Source organism: Belonocnema kinseyi, chromosome 1, assembly GCF_010883055.1.
Source record: "Belonocnema kinseyi isolate 2016_QV_RU_SX_M_011 chromosome 1, B_treatae_v1, whole genome shotgun sequence".
In the NCBI taxonomy this organism is placed as follows: domain Eukaryota; kingdom Metazoa; phylum Arthropoda; class Insecta; order Hymenoptera; family Cynipidae; genus Belonocnema; species Belonocnema kinseyi.
This window is the reverse complement of record NC_046657.1, coordinates 133,179,951-133,193,573: the sequence shown is the minus strand read 5'-3', so window position 1 is coordinate 133,193,573 and position 13,623 is coordinate 133,179,951. Positions and strand designations below refer to the sequence as shown.

The window sequence follows — 13,623 nt, the reverse complement described above, 5'->3', positions numbered from 1 at the left end:
CACTTTGTAGTTTATTTTGTAGTACTTTGAATTGAAAATTTTTTAGCTTTAGAATTCAAACTTTTTAACTTTATTGGCCTTAAAAAAAGTTTGCGAACCGAAAAAAACTAAGCATTTTTTTCAATTAAAATTGCCGCTCTAAAAACGTTCAAGTTCATAATAACACTATAAAACCAAAATGAAAAAAATACAAACAAAACATTTTTTTTAGACGACACTCTAACATAAATGGTTCACACGGCCCTGATTGTTTATGGTTTGGAGAGTCCCGATATAGTACGAAGGCCACTTATAGTACACCCGAGACGACCACTATAGCGGGACTGCAGAGTTTTGTTAATTCCAAAAATTTAATTTCTTAAGAAATATAAAATTTTACTTAAAGCATGTTCTTAACTAATATTTAATAAAGTTAATTAAAGTTGAAAAGAATGTATATAATCAATCCATACAATTCTATTCTGAAAATATGTAGTTTACTATATTTAAAAGTACCAAATCATTTTAATTCCTAATATTTATTATTATTTTATTTGAAGGACATTGAATATAAACGTTATTTAACAACAACAAAAATAAAAGAAAGTAAAAAATTAATGTTCTCCTTTTTTCTCGTAAATTCTCCATAAATTCTCGCATTCTCGGTAACGTTCGGTAACTTACTCTGTTACCTTCTTCGAATTTAAGTTACGGAGAATTTACTAACTCTACGCTTCCCTATAGTTCCCCTAGCACTACCACTGCTATATTTATGGAACAGAAGGTAGGTAGGAAATAAAAGCGAGAGGGGATAATTCCAGTTGGTTGACTTTTTTTTTAACCTGCGCTTGGCGAGACCAGCGGCAACCGTAAAAAAGGATCAGACACGATCATTTCGTGTTGTCGGTGCCCGGTATAGTCAGTTCAATTCCTTCGGTCCTACGGAAACGGTCGCGAAAAGTGCAGTGTTCTACAGAGTTTATTTTATGCTGACAGAAAATACTTTTAATATCAAGTTATTTTCAATTTTGGTGTATTTTTCATTTGTTTTTTGTGCTTACAACAGTGTGGTGTAATCCTAAAAGAAAAAGTGACCTGGCGGTACTTTTCATACATTACGTTACTAGTTTGGCGGTACTTTGACCTTTCGGTCAGCTACGTTAGGGGCCGTTTAAAAAAGACATAATGTTTTTTTCTGGAAATGCCCCCTCCTACCATACGTAACTCTCTTTCTATAGTAAATGTAAGAAAGTTTAACATTAGCGTAACGCTCGAGACCCCCCCCCCATTCCCTAAAGGCTGGACGTATTCTTTGAATGGCCCCTTATCAGTTTCTGCGGGGGAAGGGAGGATACAAACTAAGGTTGCCAACAAGACAAACTCAATGAGAAAATCCAACTATATTTTTGGGTAGAAGTTCTTTCTTTTTATCAAAATGGCTACTACTATACTTTTGGTTTGGAACTTTTGAATTAAACTTAATAAGAAATTCCAACTATATTTTTGGGTACAAATTTTGTTTGTATTGAAAAGACTACTACTATATTCTTGTTTCGAAATTCATATCGTTTCATTAAGAAGCTTATTATTTAGTTGCAAATTTCAATATTTTTTTCAAAATGTAACTACATTGTAAAAAAGTGCGGTTGAAAACGAAACTAATTTGATCAAAATTCTTCTCATGTTTGTTTGAAAATATATATTCTTCTTTATTAAAAGTTAAATTATTCTTGGTTTAAAAATTATGTTTTCAGATAAAAATTCCTCTGTTTTAGTTGAATGTTCCACTTTTTCGTTAAAATTTCTAGTATTTTATTTTAAATGAACTTAATAGTAAAAATTCTACTTTTATTTAAAAATTTCATCTTGTTTCCTTGAAAATTAAACTTTTTATTTAATTTCTGAAGTTAGATGTTGCCGATTACTGGTCAAATAATTTTTCTGAAGAAACGAGACAAAATCTGCCTCGCAATTTTTCTCCAGAAAATTCGTCTAGTTTCTCCATAAAATTAAAAATTTTTTTTTTTACGTACTTTAATTTTACCATTAATCGGTAATATCTACTGTAAAAAAATTATTAATTACCCTGGTCGGTACAATAACATCAATGATTAAATTAAACATTTTAGTACGAAGTCACATTTTCGGGTTGAAAATAAAAATTTTTTGTAGATAAGTTGTATTTATGACTTTAAAATTTGACAGCTATGTTGAAAGATCATTTTTTTTAAACAAATTTTTTTTCATCTGAAAATGTAACTTATTACATTTTTTGATAAAACTTCATCCTGCGTATTGGATAAGTTGGAAAATTTGTCTTTTTTGATAAAACAATAATCTTATTGGTCAAAATTTCATCTTTTTGGTTGAAAATGTAAAAATTTTATTGGAAAATTCGTTTTATTTGTTACTTGAAAGTATCTTTTTCATTAGAGTTTTTATATAGAGAATTAACTGTTTTATGTGTGATTAAACTTTATTCTGTATCAGTTAACAATTGAACTATTTAGTTTAGGTTGAGAATTCAGTTATCTTGTTAAAAATTAATTCTTTTTTATTGAAAATGGTATTTTTTGTTAAAAATGTATCTTCTGATTCAACTGTTTTTTAAATCATTCGACTTTCTAGCTTAAAAACTTTACGCCTTTCTTGAAAATTAATGTTTTATGGTAGGAAAGTCATCCTTCTCAATTGAAATTGAATGTTTTGGAGGGAAATTCTACTCTCTTCTACAAAATTTTTCTTTTTGCCTGGAAAATAAAATATTTGATTAAATTTTAGTCTTTTATGTTTGAAAATTTGTACCTTTTTAATGAAAATGCATCTTTGTATGTTGAAAATCAAACTATTTTGTTAGAAATATAGCTATTTTTTGAAAGATTTACATATTTCTAATGAGCCCAACTATTTTGTTTATTTCATGATTGTTTCGGAAATTCAACTGTATTTCAAAATTCATATTTTTGAATATAAATTCATCTTTTATAGTAGAAAAGTCATAATTCTTTGTTGGAAATTTATCTTTCTTGAATAACAAAATTTGTATTCTTGTCTTAAAAATGTTACTATTTGGTTAAATCTTTAACTATTTTTCGAAAAACTCGTTTCTTACGAAAATTTCAGCTAATTGAGTTTTAATGCAGCTGTTTGGTGTAAAGTTAATTTTGTTATTGAAATTTCTTCTTTTTTTAAAAGTTAGACGTTTAGGAAGTAAAACTTTTTTGGTTGAAAATTCCACTAGTTTCTTAAAAACACCAAATACTTTGGCTTGAAATCTCAGGAATTAAAATTTTTTGTATCGAATTTAAAATGTAAACTACATTAGTTTTGTTTAAAAAAATCTATAAACGTGATATCTGTTTCAAGCCAATCGCTACGTTACTTTCAGGCTTGGAGATTAGAGAAGCTTAAAATTGGTAAAGTAATTTATGGATGGCCCGTAATTGAAAAAATGTTCCGTGTGACAAGAAAGTGGCTTGGCGCCGCCAGACATTAAAAAAAAGTACCGTGGCGACGCCAGGCCTCGACTACACCACTATCTTACAAGTTCTTGTTTATGACGTGGAGTTTTTGAAACAGGCACAGCAAGTATTTCCAAAACCGTTTTATATATTTTTAGTTGCTCACGATAAAAAATGTAACTGCTTTACAGAATTTGTTGTTTAAATTATGAAATCCGATTCGATCTGAAGGTATCATAAAAACAACGAAATAACCTTGACAAGAAATTTGGAAAATTTACGTTCTGAGTATTATTATAATATAATATAAAACCCAAATTAAAAAAAAATAAAGACTCAGAAAGCAGAACCGAACGAGCGCTCGAGCGGTGGGGCGACGAAAGACTGTTTTCTCTTTCCTCGCGTTTTCTGTGCGTCAATCCCACTCCTGCCTACTGCTCGAGCGCTTGTTTGATTCTCCTTTCTGAGCCTTTAATTTCAGAAAATGGAATACCTATGTCATAAGAAGTGAAGTAGGCGAGCGAAACAAAATCTCTTATAAACAAACTGAACTTCATTGCAAAAATAATGTTATTTTGAACAAACAATCTTTTTAAAGACACTCACTAAAAATTAAAAATATTATTTCGAAATATGTTAGGCGGGTTGATGACGCTGGTTTTTGTACGTGGACGTTAATTTGTGACACCTTTGTAAAAAATTATGGGAACAGGCTAATAAATGAGATATCATTTTGAAAGCTTTTTTAATTGACAGGCATAAAGAAAATTTTAACATGTTAATAATTTTAGAACTCTTCTCCTAATAGCGATAGAATAAATCTACTTATGAAATTGAAAGTTTAAAAAAAAATTTATTCAAGTAATTACGAAATTTTTAAAACAAATAGAAAAAGCGTTATTAAAGAATATTTTTCCTGTACTTTTTTTCCTTGGAAGACGAAAAGTGAAAGCGAAACTTTTGTAAGGTCCCTGATTGCTCTTTAAACCTTTCACCTTATTTTCCTTTGCAGTCGCAAGGAAGAGAAATAAACGTGTTGACCCAAAAATTGAAATTTAGTATTATGTAATAACAAATAAACTCATTCAATTTTGAATTGAAACTATATTTACATTGATTAGTATTGAATTCTCAAGATTAATTATTTATGTAATAAGCGGTAATTTTTTCAGCTTTTTAATCCAAAATAATCGGTTAAGAAATAAAATTGTTAAAAAAATAATTTTTTCAAACCAAATGTTCGCTCAATGAAACCGAACTTGACTAAAATTATTTCATTTTCGCAATGAATTATTGACGCAATTTATCGTAATATAAAGTACTTTTAACAAATTTTTTTGAAGTTAACAAAAATTCTTTTGTGTATTCAATTTCACGTCATAATATTAAAAAATGAAAAAAAGATTACTGCTCTACAAAATTTTTGAATGTTCATATATATCGCTCCCAAATAAGTTTTAATCTACACAAAAGTTTAAGCGCAAAAAAAATATTTGGTGCTTCTGCAAGTCTCATAAATTTTGACACGTATTTTCAATTGGGAAAAAAAGTTTCTGTAAATTATAAAATTTTAATTTAAAAATTATGAAATAAAAAAAAATTAAAATAATCATTTTAATTTTATTTAAACAGTTTTTGTAAATTTTATTGGGAATCGTCATTAAATAATTACTTCTTAAATATCACCATCATAAATCTGTTTCATAGGGTCCTAAAAAAACTTCCTAAATGAAAAGTTGGGTTTTACGAGATTTGGCGCTAATTATGACTTGTGGTTTTTAAAAATAAAAATTTTTCCTAATACAGAAAGTACTAATTTCTATTAACAATAATATGTTTACAGGAAGTTTTTAAACAATTTATTATTGCTTGATTAATTTTATCTTAGAATAGAGTTAGAAAGCTACAGGGTTTTTCAAAAAAAATTTCAACTTATTTGGTACTTTTTGGTCAGAGCGAAGCAACAGTCAATTAAATTTAACAGAAATAATTGTTAATACCAGTTATTATTATTGATAATACTCTCTAAGAGCAATGTTGGAAAGTTGCAGTTTTTTCTTAAATTTTCCACTTTTTCTCTAAATTTAAATTAGATTGGGGTTAATTATAAAATGAATTTTACAAAAATAATTGTTTAAAAAATTTATTATTGTTTATTTTAACATTCTCTTTTGATATTGCTAGAAAGTTGCAGTTTTTCTGTAAAAATCAACTTTTTCTAGGCTTTTTATTCAGAGTGAGGTAATAATTAATGCAATTTAGCGAATCTAATTGTTTAAAAATATTGTTATTGTTTTTAACTATCTTCGGCTACATTAATGCGAGATATTTTCGTTTTTTCTGAAAGTTTTAACTTTGGTTTGGCTTCTTATTTATGAAAAAATTATAAATAAACATTGGGGAGAATAATTTGTTAAGCAATTAGTTTCTTGTTTTGTGATTATAGGTTTCTGAAATAAAATAGATATTTAAAATATTCTAAAAATTATCTATTAATTATTTCAAATTATCTATGTGGATCATATTAAATGTAAATTTTCCTTGAAGTAATTACTGCGAGTCTTTTTATTTAAATCAATGTTAATATTAATGTTTATTATTTTTGCTTACTAAAGAATTAATTAAGAGCAACAAATTCAAGAAAAACCCGCAACTTTCTGGCATTACTCTAAGTCTAAAAGAAGATTAAAATGACGAAAAGTTGCACATTTTAGAAAAAGAAACAACTTTCTAACATTGTTCGAGAAAATATTATTATAAGTAATGATAAATTTTTTAAACAATTATACAGTTATAAAATTCATATTCCTACAGATTTGACAAAGATTTAATGGATTATTGAAATATTTAACAGGTTTCGCAAATATTTCGAAAAGATTTAAAAGATTTGACAAAGACTGCCAAAATGTTATAAAAATTTCACAAAACTTTCGAAAGATTTCAGTAAAACTTCAATAATTTCACGAACATTACTGAATATTTCAAAAATATTTTAAATATTACGCAAAGATTTTTAAAGGGTTTACAATAATTTCACAAAAATCGCAATGATTCCTGAAATTTTTTTGAAGATTTCACAAAGATTTTACAGGTTTCGCAAATGTTTCAGATAAATAACATAGATATGACGAAGATTTTACCAAGATTAGTATAGTTTACCAAAGATTTCATAAAAATTTCGCAAAGATTGATAATATTTACAAAGATTTCAAATATTTCGCTAAGATTTTAAATATTTCGCAAAGATTTCGTGAAGATTAAAAAGATTTCACAGACTTACATTATTATACAAAGATTTAAGGTAGATTAAAATTTTTTTAATGATTTCTGTGTAATGCCGAATAAGTTAGTTTTAAGTTTTTAAAAAAGCAGTCGAGTCACCAAACGGTACTCGACTTGTTTTATTCAACAATTACACAATTTAGAATGCAAGATTAGAAAGAACTGAGTTGCGCTGGGCCAACGCGCTACATTTATAGCCCAAATTTATAAGTGGGAATAGTCCAAAAAGTCAGCCATTTCAACCCCCTTTTTAGACAAAGTTTAGTCCCTAAGCTTTTAAAATGTTACTTTTCGAGTTTTAATTTCTCTATTATCTAACAGAGGTTGTATACTTGGGGTGTATGTTACAATATGAGTAGGACTTTTTACTTTTGTTTTAACGCAAAATAAACATAATTTTTTCGGAATGATGTTTGATATGACTTTGAAAATTCCGATTTTATATAATAAAAATAAAGTGCTTACAGCTAGGGTTGAATATCCTAAATATTGTAACCATTCTATTCCATTCTCTTTCCAAGTTTTTAAACGTCAATTGATCATAATTGTTATATAATTTACAACTGTTCGCCTTTATTTAATAGGTTTAACTATTTCTATAGTTGTTACATTTTGGTCACAGTTTACGTCTAAATTCATTGTTTTGAGCGGAATTATAATATATCCGTTGGAAATTGGTATAAAAGTTTCTTTATGTAGTAGATATGGGGATTGATTACAATTTATCTCCGCATATCTTTTAAAAAGACTTGATTCGCAAGTTTGACTTTCAAATATCTTTAGATTAGGTTGGTTTTGCTTACAGATTAGTTCGCTATTGATTTACAATGGTCAGTTGTTTGTTTATCTGTCGGAACATAAGAATCTCTATATTTGATAACTAGTTCGTGGTCAGGTATAATAGATAGGTAAAGGTTAGCTTTCTTTTCTGGAATAGGAATAATTTTTTGAAGGATCCTTCTTCTTTCTCTAGGACGGGTTTATGTGAGATATAAGTAAAGAGTCCTTGAATTATCGCTACCGAAAGTGAACTAATATCAAGGATATGTTGATAATTTTCTTCTTTGTTATCAAAGTGATATCTAGTCCTATGATGTTTTTCAAATCCTTCTAAAGTACTTTTTAGAATTTCTGGTGTTAAAATTTGGGAGTGTACTATCCCGTGTTTCCCATCATTAATGGCATTTATAGCTGTGTCAATATCTTCATTTAATTCATCGACTAAAAGAGTAATTAGGATCAGTTTGGTATTGACAAAATTGTCTTTTGTATTGTTATTCACAGTTAGACTTAATTTTTGAGCTGTTCCTAATTCTTTTCCAATTTCTTTCTTTATTTTTGAATATTCTGTTGAGGAGGAATCTAATACAAGTTTAAGAATTTTTGTGTGATTGGGCAGTATAGATATCTTTTTATTATCAGGATATAATTTATCAAATTAAAAATTAATTTGATTTAAATCGGATTCAGAAAGAGTTCCAAATAATGTTTTAGAAATATCTCCAACAAAATTTGCTAATCCTCTTTTTTGTCTTTGTTTTCCTAAAAGTTTTGTGTAAAATTGAAAATTTTGAAGTTAATCTATTATACCTTCCTTTAATTAATCTCAAGTCTTCTTTAGGTGCACAAAATGCTCCACATGCTCGTTCAGTTGTCACTATGGTATGATCTATTGCTTCTATTCTATATTCAGTTGTTGTTAAATTTATCCCTATTATTAGTCTCCATTCCTCGTTATATAAGTGTACCTTATTAATTTCTTCTATCTATACATTCCCTTTTCATTCTTCTATTGAATAGTTAGCTTTCGTTGTCGTTATCAAAGTTATCAGTAGAGTTATTAATACCAGCGCCATCTAAAAAATAAGGCATGCATTGATCTATGTGTAGCCTTAAGATTTTATTGTCATATCTAACTTTGAGGTTATTATTTTCTAATATTTCTAGTATTTCCCTGGAACCTTTCCAACTTGGGTCTCGCTTATTTTGTTTTGAATTATTTTTCCATTTAACCCAATCCTTTCCTTTATAAACTGGATGTTTCCTAATTATTTTTGCTTCTAATAATTTCTTAGTTTTTTGCTGCTCAATTTCAATTCTTTCTTTAATTCTTTTCAAGTTCTGTTCGTGTTTGGATTTCCATTTTTTGACTAAGTCATAGTACGTCAGATTTGGATAGGGATTAATTGTCGAAGGGATATTATGTTCTCTTCCAAAGGTGGCTTCAAAAGGTGATATTCCAAGGGTATTATTTTTCATAGTATTAATCGTGAAATTAATATATTTCAAATTATCATCCCATTCTTTATTGTTTTCAGCAATAGGAGTTTTGCTGAGATTTTTTAGCGTAGAGTGCATACGCTCAATATTACCGTTAGATTAGGGGTGAAATGCAGTTGTTTTTACATGTTGAATTCTCAGTGCATCTTTAAAGTATTGCATAAGCTCGGATAGAAAATTTTGACCTTGGTCCGTTAGAATTGTTTTAGGGGCTCCAAATATATAGATGTAGTGGTCAATTAAATGATTAATAATTGATTCCATAGTTTCATTTTCTAATGGTATTAATATTGTATACCGTGTTAATCGATCTTGTAGGCTTGATATATATTTATTCCGTTTAGTAGTTTCTGGTAAGGGTCCAAAATATTTAATGCGATTTTTTCGTTAGGTTTAGTAGGAATGTCTGGTATTATACTACTAGCTTGATTTGGGATTCTAATAGTTTTTTGTAATTGGCAGATAGGGCAAGATTTTACATATTTCATTAAGTCATTATCCATTCCTATCCAATACCCTAATTTTTTGGCTCTATCGTGTTTTTCTCTCCCAAATGTGCTCAGTGGGCTTCAATTATTATACTTCTTTTCTCTTCTTTTGTAAGTTCTCTAGTGTTCGAGAAACATAGGTGGAAACTGGATTCTCGATAATTGTTAGAAAGGTATTCTATCATCCCTTGAATTGTTTCTTTTTCTATTGGTGTGAATAAAGGGTCTCCAAAAGCTAATCTCACTAAAGTAAGTTTTCTGGATTTGATTTCATTAATTATCCATCCTAATTTTCTCAGCCATTCTTCTTCAATAAAGGGTGGCATTTCTTCATTTTTTATGTATGTCGAAAGTTTTTCTACAGAGTTAGGTTTAACTTTAACTGTTTCTGTCACTGGATTTAATCTCCACTCTAAGAAATCTTTATATAATTTATCTTCTGCGAGATCTTCCCTTTGTTCGTCTAGAGTTTGTTCTGGGACTTCTAATGATAAATCTGAGTTTTCTACTGAGGGTTCTCGTATCCTTCTGTGGGGTATTTTGATTTTATTTTCTCCCCCTAATTTAACTTTGCTAATTTTAATAGGTTTAGTAACTGTTTCCGCTTCTGGTGTATTTAAGTCTCGAATAGGAGTGTCAAATAATTCTATGTTAGGAAGTTCGTTTTCAATCTTTTCGATATCAATTTCTTCTAGAGCTTGCTCTAATAAATCTTTTTGAGTAATTGGAAATAGTCTGGACAAAAAATCGGCTGCTTTATTTTCCTTTCCCTTTACATATTGGATTTCATATTTATACTCTTCTAGTTTGATTCTCCACCTTAACAATTTCGAGCTAGGGTCTTTACAATTGTGTAGCCAAACTAGTGCTTTGTGATCAGTTTGAATCTTGAATTTATTTCCTAAACGGTATTATCTTAGGCGTTTAACAGCCCAGATTATTGCTAGAAGTTCCTTTTATGATGTACTGTAGTTTTGTTCTGCAAGGTTTAAAGTCCGTGATATAAATAAACAGGGGTGTCCATTTTGGGATGAAACAGCTCCTAGTCCTTGGTTTGAAGCATCTGCCGTAAGTGTAAATTGTTCTTTAAAGTTCGGAAATTTTAAGACAGGTGCTGTGCACAGAGCGTCTTTAAGTTTATTAAAAGCTTTTTCACATTCTGTTGTCCAATTAAAAGGAGTGTCTTTTCTGGTTAATAATGTAAGGGGTTTAGCTATTGATGAGAAATTTCTTATGAATTCTCTATAGTATCCTGCAAGTCCTAAAAATGATTGAATTTGTTTTACTGTGGTTGGACTCTTAAAATCCCGTATAGCTTTGATTTTTATAGGATTGGGTTTATCTCCATCTTTAGTTATTAAATGACCCAAACATTCGAATCCAGGTTTAAGATATTCGCATTTAGCCGGTTCTAATCTCAAACCAAGTTCCTTGATACGTTGTAGGGCTTTAACTAAATTCCTGTTATGTTCTTTTGCAGGGTTGTTCCAAATATTACGATATCATCGATATATACAAAACATTCCTTTCCTATTAAACCTTCGAATGCGTTATCCATCATCCTGTGAAAAGTAGCCGGTGCATTTCTAAGTCCAAAGTGCATTCTATTATATTCGAAATGTCCTTGAGAATTAGAAAATGCTGTATATTTTTTGCACTCTTCTTTCACGGGAATTTGATGAAAGCCAGCACTCATGTCTAAAGCGGAAAATAATTTAGCTTTTCAATGTGTTACGTCTCAGATGGGATTCACTTATCTTGCTATAAAATAATTACATCTAAACTTACACAACTTCCTCTTTTTTTATTCTAAATTTGTTACAAAATAGAAAACATGGCTTGAGAAATAAGTAAACACGAAAGGTTAAGACAATCAAATTATTGATTTGAAAATGGTTGTGATATAAAATGACAATTTATTAATATCAAGTTTACAGGAGTGATATGTGTTAGTTTTGTTTATATTTAATTGGATATATGCAGCATGGAACTGCCAGAATATTCTGAGAAACCTTGTCTTCGTGTCCGCTCTTTAAAAAAAGGAAAAGATTTTAGCAACGAGTTTTTAAATAATATTGAGAACGAAATAAGGGATAGCAGTGGTATTTGTGGAACCTTACCAAAGATTTTAATTTATTGCCGCTTGGAATAAGGCCCCTTGTAGAAACTCGAGAATCTTGGTCAGGGACCAATGTGATGCGTTTTCTTAGAAGGGCTTTCTTGATTCTTAAGGGTGCTCACAGAGTTTAAGTTGAAACTGATGTTAAAGTTATTTTTATCCGGTGATTGATATTTCACCGATTTCACACATTCTAAACGTTGTTTTAAAAGTTCCGGAGAGTTCTTGAGTAGCGATTCGATGGTAGAAATAAACTTTTATCAGGTGGTTTATATTTCATCGATTTCACAGATTCTAAACGTTGTTTTAAAAGTTCTGGAGAGTTCCTGAGCAGCGATTCGATGGTAGAAGTAAACTTTTATCAGGTGATTGATATTTTACCAATTTCACTGATTCTAAACGTTGTTTTAAAAGTTTTGGAGATTTCTTGGGCAGCTAATCGATGGTAAAAATGAACTTTTATCAGGTGATTGATATTTCACCGATTTCACAGATTCTAAACGTTGTTTTATAAGTTCCGGAGAGTTCTTGGGCAGCGATTTGATATGATTCTCATGGCATTTGTTTATTGATTTCTGAGAAGGAGATAAAAAAATTACGAATGATCTGTTACTATGACTTCTTCGTTTCTTAAAATGGCCTCTTAAACGACCAGAAATTCTTTAATGCTCAAAAAACATTTAGTTGATTTGCAGCCTGGTTTAATCAGTTCTATTTCGCATTTATTACATTTATTGCATCTTAGTCAAGAAAGTAGCAGGTGAAACTTGCAGTTTTGAAGTATTTGCGCTTTCGAAAGCCAGTAAAAAAGAAATAAAAATTATTGTAGAACCTGGTGTTACGCCTCGTAAAGCAATTAAGACTTTTTAAAAATAAGGTTGAATTGATGACCTCAATTCAACCGTTATTTATTCCAAACTTTTGGTTACAATCGATGTAGGTACAATAATAATGTGTGACAGACTGACTTTTGGGCGTAGCGGTTACACATATATAGTCTACGAATCTAGTGGGCGAAGGTTAAAAGTTTCACTTTCGTAATGGTGAAGGTCCATAGTCCCTTTCGTAACACCCCCGTCTCTAGACTGAATTTTGTCCTCGAAATTATATTACTACTTTCCTTCCTTTTATAAGAATTCTACGAGAATTTTCAGAGAGGGGCTGCGCTTCTGGAGTATAAGTTACAACATGGGGTCGATTCTCTACTCTATTCTTTATGCAAAGCAAACATATTTTTCTCGGTATACATTGAGTAATGTAACGGAATAATCCGCATTGGTTCAAAAAGTAAATAATCGCTATGACTATCGCTGTGTAACCTAAATAATGTAGCCATTCGAGGCTTGTATCCTTCCATGTTTTAAGTCTTCTATGAGTAGATATCCGCTCAAGCATATTTTGTGCGTCATCTAAACTAAGGCGCGCATTTCTAATATACCGTGGGCTGACAACGTAAATGGGGGCGTGATACGGATAAGGCCAATTTTCACACAAGATGTTCGTCTGATGATGAGGATCGTAAAAATGGGTTCCTGGCAGGTGTGAGTGGATGCGTTCACCTGTGGCAACCTGTCAAAGGTGCGAATTTTTGGCAGTTAACTTACGTGACTCGGATAAGGTTGAAAATTGGTGTACATGTAGGGGCTGTCATTAGAAATAGCACTTGCGCATTGCCAGGCACTTACCTGGATGCAAAAGTGTCGCCAGGCGGCTTCGAAGTAGCCGGAAACTCAGGTGAAATTTCTTGAAATTGATTTTACAGGAAAATGTTTGAAACAAAAGTTGGTCCACTCCCGGAGATGCATATTTTCATTGGTATATAATTTTTTGATAAAATTGATATATTTGGAGAAAACATCGATTAAAGAAGTACCATAACAATAAAAAGCCATTTTTATTGACAACAAGTGATTTTTTTCGAAAATTATTAAGAGACAAAAGGTACTCTATTACAGGTCTACTCCAAGATCAATAAGAAGTATTTGTTAAAAATGTTAATATTTACCAAGTTATT

The 13,623-nt window shown here is 30.0% G+C and overlaps 1 protein-coding gene across 5 annotated transcripts in view; it reads left to right on the top strand.

Moving 5' to 3' along the window:
- Nucleotides 1-723: 723 nt before the first annotated feature.
- The window catches only part of LOC117174324, a 70,729-nt gene continuing 57,829 nt past the window's right edge, over nucleotides 724-13,623 (top strand). For 2 of the 5 annotated variants that reach the window (XM_033363378.1, XM_033363343.1), the window contains exon 1: nucleotides 785-1,389. The gene's annotated coding sequence lies outside the window, so the exon portion shown is untranslated. Of the gene's footprint in view, nucleotides 764-784; nucleotides 1,390-13,623 lie in introns of those variants that run through there. The other 3 variants (XM_033363369.1, XM_033363386.1, XM_033363352.1) reach the window with 3 other exon arrangements.